The sequence below is a fragment of the Bactrocera oleae genome, chromosome 4 (genome assembly GCF_042242935.1).
Source record: "Bactrocera oleae isolate idBacOlea1 chromosome 4, idBacOlea1, whole genome shotgun sequence".
Classification (NCBI taxonomy): Eukaryota; Metazoa; Arthropoda; class Insecta; order Diptera; family Tephritidae; genus Bactrocera; species Bactrocera oleae.
In genome coordinates this window covers 37,400,592-37,416,477 of record NC_091538.1, presented here as the reverse complement: position 1 = coordinate 37,416,477, position 15,886 = coordinate 37,400,592, and the positions used below count along the sequence as shown (strand labels likewise).

The window sequence follows — 15,886 nt, the reverse complement described above, 5'->3', positions numbered from 1 at the left end:
GCTCACAAAAATATCCGTCAATATGTATGCATGCTCATACACAAACATACAAATTTACGATAGTTTGTAGGCAAAGCTGTTAGAGCAACAAGGAAAGCGATGACAATCGGCGAGCGTTCGTTTATTTTGCGGCACATCTCGGACTTTCTACGAACAACTCCTTCGACAGATTGACTCTTTGACATAAAAGCAATCCACGTGTCAACGGAGATTTCACATGAAGTAATGAGTGTACATATATACATACAAATGTGCAAACGACATAATTTATGTATGGCGCAATTATTGACACTTGCTTTAATAAATATGTAAAATGGGCCAAAACGAAAAAGAAGTACATATTTACGTACATAATTACTTTTAAGCATGCATTTGAAAAGAAAAATTGAAGCATGAATGTGAAATGCCGACGGCAAAACACAATTCTGTACTTTTGTGACTCCATAATGGTGTCAAGTAAATGAATTATTTTAAGAAATATATCAAAATATGTTTAAATTATTATTAATAACTCACAATAAAGTAAAAATGAATTAACATGAAATAATAATAAATAATAGTTCAATAAAAGAGAATATATGTATTTCAAATGGCATATCAATATGCCCAGTTTTGCTCACATATTATATTCTCTTCAATATTCGTCGGTTGGTTATGTTAAGAGAGCGTATGTTTACAGATTCACCGCTGCTATAAAAGCAAGAAATGTTATTTGTTTCTCGTGCATGTGAGGTGAACTCATTGATAAAATCCTACAAATTGTTCGTTGTCGAACCTGCACCTTCTCGTTGTATTAAGTTCTCTGGTTATACCAGAGAACGTATATCACAGAGAAGGTTCATGGTGTGCCGATTGTCAAAATTTTCCTCTTGACGGAGGGTTACTCGCCAACTTAAGAGGGTCTCACTACAAACAAATTATAAGCTGATTTCACCAGAATTTTACCCCTGCGGAGCGCAAAATAGCAGAATTGAGCATTTTGAATGTTAAATGAGAAAAATAATGCTAAATTCTATGTTAAGAAATGTACGCTTACAGATTCGTATATTTACAATGCGCAAACGACTTTGCATATAATTTTAAGATATTCTGCATATATAGGGCGGCTCACGAATCGTGCTACAAAAAATGATATACGTTCTCTGGTATAAGTAGATTTATACAATGGTAAGTAAATTAGGAGATTTATACAATGCAAACAATATTATTCTTGTGTTCAAATTGAACAAAAGTGTGCATATTTTATCTCTGGTGCATATGTTGTCGTGACAAAAAAATAGAACCACGGAATAAAATGATCAATTATAGGCGTTATTTAGTAAAAAATTATATTGTAATTGCACATAAAATCTTTAGGATATTTGTTAAAACATTTTGTTACAATTAGGTATTTTTTGTAGAAGAAATGGGTCGAGAAGAGCTTAAGCTTATAAAAAATTTGCAAACTAACCATTATACCCAAAGGGAAATTTCAAAGATTATAAAAAGATCCAAAAAATTTGTGTTTACTGCTTTGAAACTTAAAAAAAATGCGCCTCAGGTTGACAATTACATAGAGACTATAGAAACGTGATCCTTTCAAGTCTCTGTAGTGATCCAAAAAGAATTGAGAGTAAAGATTTTTTCGGGAATTTTTGCGCGTTAAATTAAAAAAAGAATATCTTCGGAAGGTTGTCCTGTTGCGTAAGATCTTTTGCCCCGATGATTCTAAAATAAATAGGATAGATAGGGATGAAGCATATTGGGTTTGAGGTCCGAAGAATGCACAATTTTTTTTTTTTTTTTTTTTTTTTTTTTCGGGGGAGGTTGAGAAAAATGCCTTCCGCATCGTCATTGTGTCGTCACGGCAATGGTATGTGCCACTTGCAGGTCACTAAAAAACTCTCCTCTAGGGAACCGTCGCCCACCTCGGAACCGCTTTCGCATTACTTCAGGGTGGCGTTCCATATTTCTCGTCTTAAGACTTACATGTCATTACCTGCGTCCAGGTCCCGTTTTTTAATTCGTAGTACGTTGTCTATATAATTTTTCACGTTCTTCCAATTTTCCTCGTTTTGGAGCATGACAGTTATAATGTTATCCGCATTCAGGGTACCGACCAAAGTGTAGAGCCTATTTCGCTGCGTTTGCCAGCGTGTGACTTTGAAAAATGTGTGTTCAGTGTCGTCCTCGATCGCGTCGTTGTATATACAGGACGGCTCTTCGACTTTCCCCATTTTATATAGATATTTCCTAAAATATCCATGCCCGGATAGCATCTGAGTAGTGTAGAAATCCACCTCACCATGTTCCCTGTTAGACCATTCTTTTATGTTTCGGATTAGCCTGGCCGTCCATCTACCGTGGCGTCCTTGCTCCCAGCGAGCTTGCCATTGTTCCAAGGAGTCGCTCTTTATTTCCTCTTTTGTAGCGGCAGCGTCTGTTCCTTGTTTCTTCAACGTCCACATTTTCTTTCGTTCAATGCTAATAAGTCGATGGGCGTGTTCCCGCTTTATACATATACAGCTTCGCCCGAGACTGTACGGTATGCCGACGCTACTCTTAAAGCAGCTGTGCGATACACTTTTTCGAGGGATTTGCGTCGATTACTTTTTGTTAATGTGTCTGCCCATAACTCTGCTCCGTAGAGCAAGACATTTAGTGTTGTCGACATCAAAAGCTTCCGTTTTTCCTGTCTAGGTCCTCCCTAGACATCAGCCTGCTCAGTTGGCTAGTAATTATGGACGCTTTTTTCGCAGCGTGTTGAATTTGTGCCCAGTAGGTAAGCCTGGAGTCTATTCTTACCCCCAGGTAGTTGGCAACCTTTCGTGTCCTTAATGTTTCTGTTGTTGTCCTCATGTCTACTGTAGTCGGAATATGCTTCTTTTTTAGCAGTACCAGCTCGGTTTTACCAGTGGCAAGTTTGAGACCTTTCGCATCAAGCCACATTTGTGCTCTGATCATCACCTGGTTTAACTTCCTGCGCGCATCTTCGGTGTCTCTCGCAGTGATTATCGCGGCGATGTCATCTGCGTAGCCAACAAGATAAGTATCGTCGGGCATATCGAGGCTTAACGTTCCAGAGGTCTGGGCCGAGGATTGATCCCTACGCAGCTCCGGACGTGACCTTCAAATGTCATGGTCCTTCGGAGGTTTTATACAGCAAAACCCTGTCTTCCAAATAGCTTCTCACCATTATGCTGAGATATGTGGGTATTTTAAATTTTTCTTCTAATGCTTCAATCATGTTTTCTCATCGAGCGCTGTTGAAGGCGTTCCGAACGTCAAGGGTGGCGAGAAAAACAACTCGTCTGAGTTTATTGCATCCTCTGTGCGCTTCTTCTACGCTCCTCACGACATTCTCAATAGCCCCCAGTGTTGATTTGCCCGGTCTGAAACCGTATTGTTTCGGTGATAAGCCGCCTGCCGTCGTGATTGCTTCTTCTATCCTCGGTTTCAGCATTCTCTCGAGAAGCTTACCGGCTGTGTCAAGCATGCAAAGAGGCCGGTATGCTGATGGGCTATCTGGATCACCTTTTCCTTTACTAATCACCTTTTCCTTTGCTATCACCTTTTCCTTTACTAATCACCTTTTCCTTTACTATGAATGCACAATAATAACACGAAGGTGGTAATATCATGATATGGGGATGTTTTTCATGGTATGGATTTGGGAAATCCCGTCAGACAAGTATCACTATCTTAGAATTTTAGAAGATGTAATGGTTTCTTATGATGTATGGAATATGCCTTTAGTTTGGCAGTTCCAGCACGACGTGGTCAAGACTTGGCTATAGGAGTTCGGTGCAAAAGAACTATAAACACCCCGGTGTTGGACCGAAGGCCGCCAGTACGGAAAGGAGTTTGACGTGATTGAATTATGAACACCCCGGTGTTGGACCGACCACGGTTATTTTTTTGTAGTGCGATTTCCGATATTCGTCCATACCATCAGATCACGACGCAAAAGAAATTGTGACTGTTACATTTCTTCAGTATTTTTTTCACAAGAAAATGCCTAACTCGTTGAACTGGTAATTACAGCTAAGTGATCTGAATTCTGCAGAATTTTGCCGCTACAGCAACAACTAAGTGACTTGAAAAATATGTGCAAAATGCGTTAAATATATTTGTAAATATATACATCAATTATTGAAAAAATTCACTTTCCACTCACTTATTTTGACGCGAAAAAATTTTTTTTTGAGGCCCCCTTGGTTGGGGGACCTAAACTATACATTTACCTAAAGGTTTTGGCACAAAATTCTAATTTATATGATTTTTTTAATTATATTAGTCTACTATTTACGAGTTTTGATTCCATGATTCTATTTAATTGTCAATTGAAATTCCGGACAGTTCCTTAAAAAAATGTCCGCTGATAATGCCTAAATTTTTATTAAGTTATTTTTGCTTTTAAAGTGTTTAAAAAAGTGTTTTAAAAAATGTTAACTACAAAAAATAATTGTTTCCTCCTAAGAACTGCGGTAATATTTTTTTTTGCAAATAGTTTTGAATATTATTTTAATTTTATTGTAAGTAACTGTAAATGTTTGCCACAAAAATGAATGTGAGAAGGAAAATTTAGTTACTAATTTATACATGTATATACATATAAATAATAATATTTAAAAGCTAATATAAAGTAATTACTAAAAGTTTGTAAAAATATAAAGGAAAAATAAAACTATAATGTATAAACATGTAGAACAAAAAATTAATAGCAAGTGATCGGTTACATGATGCACCAGTTTTTTGTATTCAAAGGCTAAATTAGATAGATTAAATATTGAGGATTGCATTGCGATCCGTGGTCTATTGTGCCCTCTGTTGTTATTACAACACTTCGTTTAACCCAGTCAAATTAAAGAGGTTTAGTAAAGCTCCTGATTTAATAGTTGGAATTAGTTCATTCACCGGGTTCAACTGCCCAGGGCAATCCGGAAGTATGTGTTGTGGTGTATCTGCTCTTTGGTCGCAAAAGCGGCACTGATCTTTGGAATAGTATCCTAATTTGTGCAGATGACAACGCAGCTTGCAGTAACCTGTAAAAAATCCCACAAGCTGCCTTAATTTATTTCTGGAAAGAACAATTAGTTTCTTGAACCGTTTTGTATCGTACTTCAGTGTCGACTCCTCTTGGCCCTTTCCTCTTTCCGAAGCTCCTCTCCTAAAGTGTTTCGGTCCTGTCGGACTGATTGCCGCTTGGAAACCTGCCCATGGGTACCGACAGTTTGGTACGTGGTCCCAATTCCATCTGCCGTGTTTTCGAGCCGTCTGTATACCATTGCATTGTGCTCTTACGAAAATACTCCTCAAGGATGGAGTCCTCCCATTTATTCTTGCAGCGCAATGAGACTTTGAATCCCTTTTCAAAGTAGATGTTCTTGGTAATATCGTCTCTTGGAAAAGGTGCCAACGGTAGACTTTCTCCGATTGCGCTCAGTGTTTAATCCCTTATTACCCTGTTCTTACCATGTCCTGGTGACAGCAGGGCTAAGATATACCTTTTTGTTGTCATCTCCACAATAACAGCAGGTCCAGAATCAGCCGACTCTGGGTCTAGCGCAAGAGATAGGTTATCCGAAATGAACCTGTTCGAGATAACAGCCCAAGCTGCCATTGCTCTATGCAGATTCACCTGGTCTACAGCCATGTAGGTACCTGTTACAGAACCGGCTACTCTTAGGGTGGTTCTGTTCTTTCGCAGGACTCATCGCTCTTCATTATTTCCATGGGTAGTTGGTCCAAGAGCTTTTGGGTCGATCGCATAGATTTTCAGAGGGCTTCGGTTTTTGTGCTGGGTGTACCTATTTATGTGGGTATCCCTGCTCCCACGCTCAGTTCTTCTAGGGGAATCCCCTATCCCCTCTTTTCGTGTCCAGTGTTAGGGACCTTGTTTCACTGCTTGATTTGCCCTCTCCTAGGGGCCGGAGGTACCATTTTACACTGGTTTCACTCATTCCAGCTCTCATTGGGTCGTCAAACCCTCCTGTACAGGCGTCCGCCGACTCCCTTTCCTTACCACACTTGCGCGGTTTTGGCTAGAACCACTACTCACTGAGATCCGATTCCGGGTGGGCTGTTTGTATGTTTTCCGTTACGACCTTTCGTCGCTTCCGCTGTTGATTGTGGTACAGTGCCTACTGCGCCCTTGATTGTGGAGGAGACCTCATCAACTCTAGCAAATTCTTCAAAAAGAGATATTTCCTCCAATGTGAGCCGTTCCAGGAATTAACGCCTTTTGACACCAGCCGCTCCTGGTGGTCGAGTGGGTCCCCCTTTGATGCATTCGATGGTGCTAACACGCCTGCCTTCTGGTTTTTGCCGTTTCCTTTTTCGTTTCCATTTGTTTTATTTGTTGTTTTATTGTTTTTGTTCATGTCCATCTTGTCCTTACGACCCGTAACTCGATGAGACAAACATCCCACCGGTTAGGGGAGACTGAATGACGTTGCGATTTAAGACCCAGCACCACGTCAAGGTGCTTGCAAATCGCAGAGGAACCAATGGCAAACCAAAAAAATAACCTATGCAAACTATTTTCAGTAACAGATGGCTAACCAAACACACAGTCAATAAAAAGAATGCTATTAACCAAAGAGTAACAGATAGTTTTCCAAAATAGTTGGCAAATTAGAGCAGTAAAATAATTGTAGCATTTGCGATTAGACTTTGAGAGAGAACGATTCAAATATCACGTCGACGTGTAGTCAAAGAGAAGAAATCGTTATTTTTTTACTGAGGATAGAACAACAGTAACTTATCGGATAACAAATGGATTAATTACTGATAACCTATCGTTATATAGTTAGATAAATTTTACCCCAGAACGTAAAAGCAGAGAACATACAACCAGTAAACTTGTAACAATGAGAAAGTGCAAATCGAATTCCGTATGATACTTGATTGAATGGCTAAAAGAGCTGTAAAACACCGAGTAGGGAATTCTCCATTTTCTCCCATATTCCTACTATTTAGCAAAAAATGTAAAAAACAACTGTTTACATATAGAAAATCGTTTAAAGGAAAATTGAAGTAAATATATTTTTTAGACAAATGTGGCATTGATAAAACGCGAAAGATTTCGCAAAAAAGTGATTTTCTTACCCTTTCAATTATTCATGCATAGTTTAGTGTTAGAAAGTATGCTCATCTATGTACATATGTATACACTTATTGGACCATTGCTTTCATTTGTGGAAACTTGGACCTGCTTTATGTTACAGCAGCATGTTAGCCTTTTGGCTCATATTTTTATACGTTTAAATGCAATCATATATGTATATTAATATGAATATAATTTGCGAGTTTATATTAATGAAGGTAAAACTGATAAAATTATAATTAAATTATGTAATTTTCAAAGTAATATTAATAGTCTATTTGGACTTGAACATTTAATAACTTTATTTTTCTTTTACATAGGATATTTTAATAATAAATATTTAGGTATATATTCCTTACTAATAAAAGTTAAATTTATTACAACATATACATACATACATATTCTATCATATTAATATTACTCTACAACAGTGGTTCTCAAACTTTTTTAATGACGGAACCCTTTTGGGAAGCAAAATACTTGATGGAACCCTACAATAAAACAATTGTTTTTATAAGTGTATTCTTTATTAATCAGCATAATAAAAGTAAAATGTAACAGTGACTAATTATTATTTACTTCACCACTTGGCAAGGACGATAATAGAAAACTTTAAAAAAGAAAAAATCTAACTAGTGGGAGGTATGAAACTGTTTTTTATTTTTCATCAATTGGTTGATATCAGGTTTGATGGAAGAACTTTGGAGTCTCATATCAGCTTCGGCGTCCAGTCTATTGCGATATTTTGTTTTTGTGGCTGCATAAGTTGAAAATCCTGTTTCGCACAAATATGTAGTTGGGAACAGGAGAAGAATATCCAGAGCCATTTGGCCAAGCATTGCATATTCATCTTGGATTCTGCACCAAAAATCATTGAGAGGCGTCGTTTTGAATAGTGACTCCATACTTGTATCGGATGACATTTCTAAAAGAGATTCATATATGTATCTCGTTTGACATGTTTTCAGGCTTTTCCAAATTAGGTAAAAAAGGATTATGAATCCATGAATTCACTTTAATTTTTGTATTGTGTTCTTCGGGAAAATACTTTTCAAAAGATGCGTGCAACGAACTGAGATAATTGACCAATTCTGCAAACATACCATCTTCGAACATTTCTAAGTCGTTTTCGCTTATAAACTCACTGAGTAACGTAAAGCTTTCTATTTCTTTCTTACCAATGCAAATGATCCAAAAATCTAATTTTCTTTTAAAAGCAGTTATTTTATTATAGGCCTGAAACACTGTTACCTGTTTGCCTTGCAACGATAAATTCAATTCGTTAAGTTTTTGAAAGATATCCGTCATAAAAGACAATCGAAACAATCAATTTTTATCGTACAAACGGTCCTTCAAATTAAAAGAAGTATCTGCTGAAAGAAACTTTGTAACTCTTCTCTGAGTTCAAAATGCCTTGTTAAAGTTTTACCCCGAGACAGTCATCGCACTTCTGTATGGAGCAGCAGTGTTTTACGTTTGCTGCCATAATCTTCACACAATAATGAGAACAATCGGGATTGTAGTGGTCGTGATTTAATAAAATTAATTATTTTTACAGCTTCATCCATAACTAATTTTAGATTTGACGGCATTGCTTCATCGCAAGTGCTTGTCTATGCAGAATACAATGACTGGAACTATAATAAGGTGCTTTATTTTTCATTCGTGACACTGCTCCTGCTGTTTTACCTGTCATCGCCTTGGCCCCATCTGTACAAATGTCAATACAATTGTTCCAACTGAGATTATTTTCTTCAAAGAATATATTTATTTCATTAAAAATTTCTTCCCCGGTAGTGTTTGTAAGCAGCGGTGAACACATAAGCATGTCTTCTTCAAAAGAACTTTTATATGGATATCTCACAATAACCAGCAGGATAGCCAAACCAGCGACATCAGTCGACTCGTCCATTTGCAAGGCGAATCGTGTATTTTGTAGACGTGTAATTAGTTCTTGTTTGACGTAGCTTGCCAGATCATGGATTCGTCGTGAAACAGTATCGTTTGATAGCGGAACAGTAGATAGATGCTTTGCAGATTTTTCATCGAGCATACATTTTGTTATGTCTAATACACATGGTTTTATTAAATTCTCAGCGATAGTGTGCGCTTCACCTGCTTGTGCAATGCGATAGCTAACTAAATATGATGCCTCCGTGGCCTTTTCGTTGATAGTTTGTGTTACATGCATCATATTTCTTTCCGCGCGCACTGCTTTTGAACATTCAGCGTTATTAGAAGATGTTGTTGCAAACCGTTTAACACCTTTAAGCCAACGTTCCATTCTTCTTTATTTATAATGTTACACGTCAGGATAGTGGGGTTTAAATAATGCACAATCGTTACTGCGTATAAGAGACTAAATTTAGCACCTACAGTGAAGAAATGTACCGATAAAACTGAGACAACAGAATACAGCAGGCAGTAAAACAATGAACACTAGTTTCTCGCTAGCGAGCTTGTAAGTAGGTAGTAACTTATCGCTCCGAACGCTAATCGTCAACTGACGACGCGCGACGCGCAATCGCCGCTTTTATACTTAGTCCTAGACTCGATCTCGAATATTCTCAAAAATACTCGAGTCGGCACCTTTGATAAACAAAAAGCAAAAATAAAAACAGAAATTTAAAAATTGCGTTGAAAACAATATCGAGTTTATCCTCTAAAAGTTAGAGGCGAAAGTCGCTCGTTGACAACTATAGCGCTAATTCAGAGGCGGCTTTTATCACAGAAACTGCGCGCTCACAAGTATACTTTAAGTTTGCCGCTGGCGATAGGTCATACCTATCCGCGGAGTCCGCGCAGCTACCAGAGAGAGGTGTTTTGATTTTTTTTTCTAAATTCTTGTGGAACCCCGACAGAGGTATCACGGAACCCTAGGGTTCCGCGGAACACACTTAGAGTATAGCTGCCCTACAAGAACAGTGACAGTCATCTATGCCAATCACAGCTTAAAAAATTTTGTCAGCGTGCAGAACAAAGTTTCTGTCATTTTCTTAAGAGCCTTGTGCAAAAACTGATGTAAAGAAACGCATGTGTGTGATTTTGCTTCTCTCCTTAACACATAGATAGGCGGAATTAATTCACTATTAATATCAATATTTATACTGCTCACTCATGCCTTTTCTTGAGTCATTGCTGATTATAAATTCAGCAGAGCTGAAAATTGTCAGCTGCAATTTGTCAGTTATGACTGTAAATATATCACAAGTGAAAAACTCTTTAATTAAAAATAGTTATAATAATATACGAGTACATGAATTGTGAAAAGAAAATTTCACTTGATTCCATGCTCGCTCCTCTCAAAAGCTCTGCTGTACATGTTTCACCAGTTCATAGACATTTCGGAATTTAAAAATGACTAAACAAAAATTAAAATTAAGTAAACATATAATTTTATTTGAAACTTAATAATAACTTACGTATATTATAGTTGAAAACTTCTTCGTTATTTATTTCTTTTTTTAACACAAAAAGAGTTATTGCACAGGAGCACGCAACACTTTTGGTTTATCGCACGGAAAACCATCTACATAGGTATTTCCCAACTTCTCGAAACTTCTATGGAAATGTATGCTGTCTCTTTTCGCTGTATACAGAATTTGCTTTTGGAAAAATCATAAATATTGATAGTCATTTTACTGTCAGTGGTGGCAGTACTGAAGAATGCAGCTATTTCATTTTTACATATTGTGAGAACTAAATATCCATATGGAATTTAGCCCACACAACACATGACGACGCACCCTGTGAATGGAGTGAATGTCTCGCAGTAAGTCGATCCTCTGGCAGGCATTTCACTCTTTAGCGTGCGAAGGCTGGAAGTCACGCGTAAAGTGGGTAGTGTGTCGATCCTCTGACCTGCTCCACGCTTGGCATCGCGGCCGCTGCCACTGCCCTCCGTAATTCCGCACGATAGTGACGCGCTAACGGGCCACGTAAACCGCTACTCTGACATAGCGCTATCATCGGGTAATGCTACTACAACGCGGATTTATTTATGGTGTAATAAGAAGTTGAATAAAGTACGATTTGTAAAAGAGCCCCACAGTTTAAAAATTTATTGTAACAAACCCTGGCGAGTATACCTCAGCAATTCACACGAAGCAGGGCGCAGCAAAAAGCTTCGTAACAATTGGCGCAGCGACTCGGCAAATCGCATTACATCAGGAAGATATTTTAACAGAAAATTACAGATCTTATGTGGTTGGACAACGTATCTAAGGAGCAACTTCTTTCCTTCGCGGAAAATTTGGGCATAACTGCACTAGCAGCCAAGGCGCACGAAGATCCCGAAATACACGAAAAGTTTTTAAAAATGGAAGTGGCATACAAAACAAAGGAGTTCGCTTCACGAGACGAAGGCGATCAGAAGACACCACTTCCATTAGATCAAGGCAGAGGAACCGCGGACATTTTCGCGGAATCATTACGACGACAGCCGCCACCAATAATTATGCCGAATAACGGCATGTCACTTCAACAGAACCAGATAGTTACATTCGCACCTATCATCGACCAGGTGAGGAAGTGGTCCGTAAAATACGACGGCGGGAGAGACCCATTAGCGTCCATCGAACGATTGGAAGAGCTCTCCGAAGTATACATGATAGACACAGACCTTCTTCCAAGAACCATGCCCGAGTTACTGTGCGGTACCGGTCTCCAATGGTATCGCAACAACAACGAACATTGAAGGAGTTGGACTACCTTCAAAAAAGATTTTTTGCGTTTCTTTTTACCAGCACGCTACTTCGAACGCCTCGAAGATGACAAACGGCAACGAAGACAACACGTGCGGAAAATATACAAAGACTACGTTCTCGATATGCAGAATCTAATGAGACACGCTGGATATAACCAGGAGCAGCGATTGGAAAGAATCTTCCGAAATAGCCACACCGATTATCTACTCTACATTCAGCGTCGAGACTTCGAGACACTAGCCGAACTTATCACGCTTCCAGAAGAGTACGAAAGCATCCATGAAGGACATCGGAGAACAGTAGAGACATCTCGCCGCGAGATGACGAGACACATCATAGGTGACCACGAGGTAAGAAATACAACGCGGCCAGATCATCCACCCGTCCAATCCAGCATCAGCACGTTCGCAACAGTGTCACACGGTTTCCCAACATAATACGGTTTCCCAACATAAACGCGCATCAGCAACAACCACCCACGAACCATACTTTTATGCCTGGAAACACATGCGGGAGATGTGGCCAGGAAGTACACTACACTAGGAGGTGCAGTAATCCCAGAAAGACATCTTGCTGGGAGTGTGGTCGAGCGGGTGTGCGAACCACAGAATGTTGCGGCCGACGACAGGAAAACGGCCGAAGGTGCCGCCAGGGAAAAGGCGCAGCGGACCCACAGAACTCAGCGCCGACCCACCAGTAATTATGCGTCAGGAACGCGGCCGCTTATACGCCTTAATCAAACTTGGCGGAGAACCGGCGGAAGCCGTCATCGACACTGGTGCCTCAAAAAGTTTCGTATCGTCACGACTTGCAGAACGTATGGACACGACCGGGAGTAAGTAGAAGGTAACCGTAGCCATGCAAATAAAAAATGGCCAACGGTACCACCAGCAAGATTTACGACGCCGTAAAGACCAACATCGAACTCGGACAGTCATCGCTCCAAGCAGTATTACATGTTATGCCCGGTGCGATTGATGACATCATACTCGGATTAGATACACTGGAGAGCATAGGAGTTAAGATATCCTGATATCCAACTACACTAAATAGCCGACTACTAAAACCCAGTAGGACGAAGCGCAACAAAAGACGTAAACTAAAACCCAGGAGGATTAATAGAGTCGACTTCTTAGCGGCGGAGCTTCAAAAATTCGAAACCATGAGTGGAGTGACGACAGTGGCGGAGCATAAAATCAATATGACCGACAACCGCCCCATCAAGCAACGATATTTTCCACGAAATTCAGCGATGCAAGCTATTATCAAGGATGAGATCGATGAGCTGATATCGAAGGGATGCATCGAACCGTTTCACAGCCCACACAGCGCGCCGATTGTATTGGCCCGGAAGAAAAACGGTAAGTGGCGTCTATGCGTGGATTATCGGCAACTCAACGCCCGATCAGTACCCGACGCATACCCCTTACCTAGGATACAACACATATTAGACAAGTTACGACGAGTAAGGTATATTAGTAGTCTGGACCTCAAGAACGGCTACTGGCAGATACCTTTAGAGCAAGGCAACCGCCCATACACAGCCTTCACCGTAACTGGGCGTGGCCTATTCCAAAGGTGCGTCATACAATTCGGCTTACATTCGGTACCTGCGACGTTCCAGAGGGTACTCGACCAGGTCATAGGCCCTGAGCTAGAACCACACGCCTTCGCCTACCTCGACGACATAATCGTGATAGGCTCTACATTCGAGGATCATATACAGAATCTACAAAAGGTACTGCAGAGACTACAGCAGGCCAACCTTCGAATCAATCCTGAGAAATGTGAGTTTTTTAAGAAGGAACTCCGGTATTTAGGTCACGTGATCAGTGACAACGGCATCCACACCGACCCCGAGAAAGTAGCAGCAATCCAGGAGCTGAAGCCCCCAACTAGCGTACAAGAAGTACGCCAATATCTTGATCAACAGAGGCTCCTGTCCTCGCATGTCCGGACTTTAGCCAGACATTTACCTTGCAGACGGACGCTAGTAACATCGGCCTTGGTGCAGTGCTGACACAGAAACTGGAAGGAGGTGAACGCGTAATAGTTTACGCTAGCCGCAAATTGAATAAGGCGGAGACAAACTATTCGGCAACCGAAAAGGAGTGCGTCGCCATAGTTTGGGGAATCCGTAAAATGAGACCCTACCTAGAGGGATATAAATTCAAGGTGATAACGGATCACATGTCCCTGAAGTGGCTGAATTCCATAGAAAGCCCTTCCGGTCGTATAGCACAATGGGCTTTAGAATTACAGCAACATACTTTCGACATCGAGTATCGCAAATTGAAACTCAACTTAGTAACGGACTCACGGTCGACAACCACTAGAGACCATAAGACTAGCGACGACGGTGGCGCCACAATGCAACTGGTGGCGAAAACGAGCAGAGCAGGTACGCGCAAACCCCGAGAAGTACGCAGACTACATGGAAAAGGATGACCAACTCTATCGCCACATTCCGTGTCGATCCCAGGATGAAGAGGCTGTACCCTGAAAGCTATGTGTGCCTAGATCCCTCCGCCTAAGAGTCCTGCAAGAGAACCACGATATACATAGCGCCGGACATATGAGTATACGCCGGACAGTAGCCCGGGTGGCTAACCGATATTACTGGCCAGGGATGTTCCGCGACATTAGCCGTTACGTACGCCAAGAGAACGAATCCTCGCAAGATTTGGCGTCCCTAAGATTCTTATTTCGGACAACGACGTTCAATTTACTAGTACGCTATGGCAACACAACCTTAAGGAACTAGGAGTACGCCAGCAATTAACCGCACCTTGCACCCCTCAAGAGGATCCCACGGAACGAGCCAATCGGACAATTAAACGAATTATTGCACAACTCAGTAAGGCCCGACACCAGCGGTGGGATGATTTTCTCCCAGAGATCGAGCTCGCAGTGAAAACCAGCATTTCGGCATCCACGAGGTATAGCTCGGCATTCCTCGTACAAGGACGAGAGCCGCGACTGCCAAAGGCAATCTTCGATAAAGTTAATATCGGCACAGGCATGACATCCACGACGGCTGAGGAAATGTCCAATAGGATGCAGGAGGCCTTCAAATTGTTCGGCAAAATATGGAGAGGGCGACAACGGATCAAACCCGTCATTATAACTGGGACACAGAAAATGGACCCCCGCGATCGGACAATTAGGCCTCGCGAAAGAGCATTACCTCTCTAAAGCCACTGAGGGTTTCGCCGCAAAGTTAGCCCCGAAGTATGATGGCCCTTATCAAATTCTCAGGTATATCTCACCAGTGATCGTCCAACTTCGAAAAATTGACGGTGGAAAGGAGAAAACGGTGAACATCAGCGAATTGAAACCATACCACACAGCCGTAACAGTTAAAAAAAAAAATTAAAATAAAATAACAATAAAAAAAATATATATTTAAATGAGGAAATTTGGTGACCAATCGAGACGGTCACATTCATTGGACCTGCGAGTTCTCCGCAAGACAAGACATACAGGCCATTCAAAGTAAACTACGAATATGACCAATGACGCAGAAATAGTAGAGTCACCGACTTTGTCACAACCATCCGCGGAGGTACAGCATCCACCTGAAGGCATAAAAATATCCATTGCCGACGCAAACAGAACAGGACTCGAGGCCTTCCCACAGATCGCTGAAAGAATCAGAAGGAGCCTCACGGACCTCACGACCGCCACAAGGAAGCACCGCCATAAATTTAGTACCGCCAAATACCAAGTGGACATGTATCGGTGGGGCGTACACATTGAAGACAACAACAAAGAAAACAACAACTGCAGACCCCTACTGAAGAAAGAACAAGAAAAATTGCAAATAATTAGAAAAGAATTCAAGAACAACAACAAAGACAACTATGAAATTGAAAAGAAGACCAAATTGAGAGATGAGAAATACAAAAAAATATTATTTAAGAATCTATACTTAAATTAAGAAAAAAGATAATAATTCATAAGTTAATGTAATTGAAGCGAGATTTAAAAGAATAATTTTTAACTAAGCGTAAATTTTAAGGAAAATATGTAAAAATTAAATATTGTAAATTAGATTAAATTTTGCATCTGATCTGATGCAAAACTCACCGAA

General features: G+C 40.4%; 1 long non-coding RNA gene across 1 annotated transcript; it reads left to right on the top strand.

The window, feature by feature from the left end:
- Positions 1 to 8,141: 8,141 nt before the first annotated feature.
- LOC138857094 (uncharacterized) lies at positions 8,142 to 9,061 on the top strand. Its single transcript, XR_011396054.1, has 2 exons — positions 8,142 to 8,612; positions 8,668 to 9,061. It is a non-coding gene; the product is annotated as an uncharacterized lncRNA (long non-coding RNA).
- Positions 9,062 to 15,886: the final 6,825 nt, after the last annotated feature.